Source organism: Rhipicephalus microplus, chromosome X (genome assembly GCF_043290135.1).
Source record: "Rhipicephalus microplus isolate Deutch F79 chromosome X, USDA_Rmic, whole genome shotgun sequence".
NCBI classification, from domain to species: domain Eukaryota; kingdom Metazoa; phylum Arthropoda; class Arachnida; order Ixodida; family Ixodidae; genus Rhipicephalus; species Rhipicephalus microplus.
In genome coordinates this window covers 499,089,618-499,092,532 of record NC_134710.1, presented here as the reverse complement: position 1 = coordinate 499,092,532, position 2,915 = coordinate 499,089,618, and positions in this window count along the sequence as shown.

The following is a 2,915-nucleotide window of genomic DNA, read 5'->3' as shown; positions in this document are numbered from 1 at the left end:
CATCAAATTTACTCGTGTCAATGTTTTATCATCAACGATTAGCTATCGACCCCCTAGTAGCGATTCACAACCTAAAACGTATTTGAAGTACCAATGAATATCTGTATTATTGAATAATAAATCCACTATTAAACGAGGTTCAAAATGGGTGAAAAGCCCGCAAAATTGTAGTGCAGTCAGTGCTACCTCGCGGCCACGTTGAGGCCGCTGCATAACTGATGCTGCTTTCACAAAAAATGGTGACGTCACACACACTGGCGTTTCGTCTGCTAGAAGCGCACCTGCAGTCAGTCCAGCTGTGTCTCTGATGATGTTGAATCCATGCATTTTCCACCGGCTAGGTACTAGCGCCAAATCGTTCTTCCCCTCTCTCTTTAGCCCAAGCCTCAAGAAGGGGCCTCGTGCTGCCAGTGAAACCCAACTCGTTCGCCAACACAGGATTTACCCTGTAGCAGCTCGGCTCTAAGTGAAGCGAGCAAATGCCGCTGTTCTTAAGGTGTGTTTACACTCGACCGACACGACACTGACATGAGCCCGACGAAAACAAGAGGCAGACGCAAACCATCGCCCGACGAGTCGGACGCCGACAAAGTCGCCAGACCCCATGGTCACACTAGGCCGACGATGACGACGTCGCCTCAAAAGACAGCATTTCATCGTAGTGTAACATGATGAGAGACCGAAAAGCCCAGCAAAACGCGTCCCCAGACATGTCGTGGTCATGCCGCCGACAGATCAGCGTCTGAGGGAAAGTTCACCTCATGTCTTTGCTTTAAACGATCATGAAGCAGGCAATCTTGGGGGAGTAAACAATGCCCTCTCCGAGGCTCGCGGGGCGTCTGAGTAGGCAGCTTGAGCACCCAACGAAATTCTTTTCTTTGCTTCCCTATTGTGTGCACCACCCCCACCCTCCATTATCATGAGTTATAGAGGGGGCAGCGCCCTGTAGCCGGAAATGGACGATGACAGAGCAGGGAGCCTGGCTCAAAATTAGGTGCGGGTGTGCAAGTTTAGTAGGTGTCGCTGCGTGTGCCTCCAATGTGTCTGCAGAACTGGCCAACAAAAGACTGTGAGCACGAAAAACGTGGGCGGGGTCTTCGCGAGAACACCCGCGGACTGTTTGTGTCTTTGCAGTGTACCAAGGCCGACGACAAGAGAAAAGACACTTCTAAAGACAGCTCGCAGACCAAAATCGGTGTCTTTTCTCTCTAGTGTAAACGCGCCTTTAGGCGTACAGTCCCTCTGCCCATCGGAGCATACAAAGTCAACCCACTGGCTGCGTTGAGGTTCGTGGCTTGGAAAGGCGTGAAACTCTACTCAATTTCCGCTTTTTTGGCGCCTCGACGTGCAGGTTTTCAATGCGCAGCGGTTCCCCGACATTCTGGCACGTATTGTCACTCTGAATGATCGTACTCACACTGTGGAGCACATATCAAATCAGTCGATGCGACACGATGAATCGCATGCACGCTTCAACACAGCAAAGAGAATTATTAGTGAGGGCATGGCCAGGAGCTGCTCGCCTTTGTAAACTGGCAGCCGGGAGTCGGCTCCAAAAGCATTCAGATTGTCGACGTCATTGTTACTCGCGTATCGTCCCTCAGGATGGTATTTGTGGAATGTATCACACCGAACACGTAGTACTAGTGCCGATGTCGCAGGGCAATCTATTTTCCTTTTTTTATCCTTAGCTTTATTATACCCCTGTCACACGGGCACCCGCGAAGACCGTTTAACTTCCTTGTCCTTACGACAACGAAGATGCGGTCCGTGTCACACGGCCACTCTTACGCAAACGAAGGTAAACGGAGCACTTCGCAAAGGATGTTCAACGATCTCCCTTCGCAGCGAAACGAGGTACTCTCGTCCCCAGCAGTCTAGAGGTCAGAGCAAAATGTCGAGCACGAAGTGGCTGCAGTGAAAAAATAATACATTTTGGCAATATTAAATGCTTTTTTTTGTAGTACTCAATCACTACGCGTGTTTGTTTACATATATTTACGCCCGCCAGAGCTCACTTACTCTCAACACCAATGCTTTACACACCGTGCCTCGCGAGTCGGGCCGGACGGCGCCAGCCGATCAACGTCATTACTAGCGCAATATCGTACCACTTCCTCACGTTGTGCACTGTGTCACTCATGGCTGAAGAACACAAAATGTGCGCTCACGAGGCAAGGAAACATAAGAACTTTCGCACCGAGCATGTATACCGGCAAGAAAACAAGTAAAGCACAATGTGGCCAGCGTCACTAGCAGCATTGCTACATTTAGCAAATGAGTTTTTATTTGAAATTATTTTTAATGGTTTCTTAGTCACATACTTACTTAATAGTACTTTTTGTAAAAACCGCACAACAATAATTAAAAAAAAATCAATAGAGATGAAATTAGAATGATTTTCCAAAAATCAAACAGCGCCAGCTGAGCCCCCTCGCGGCAACTGTTGCAACCTTGCCATTGCCGCGTGACACTGCCACAGCTCCTTCTCCATCGAACCCCCTAGGGGAGATTTACGTTGACGGTTTTCAACGGAGCTTGGTGGTGGCCGTGTGACAGGGGTATTACGCTGTTTGACATCAAATTAAAATAACTTTCACGTGACGAATGCCATTAAAATTTGGCCAAGAATACCTATGCATACCAAGCAATCAAATGATGAGCACATCTCGATCTTGAAACTTGATCTCACTGCTCTTTAAATAAAAACAGGATAGCGCACCCTTCGCCGCTGAAAAAAAATAGAATACCGACTTACAAACAGCTAAAAAACATATACCAAGCAAACGGCAAACACAAAATACTGTGCTGGCATCAATGAAAGATTGCCAAAAATAAACATTTTCTAGGCAGCTGGTGGTTCACCGGTCAATGCACTTTTTGCCTGGCTGGCGGATCGCCCGCCGCGGAAGCCA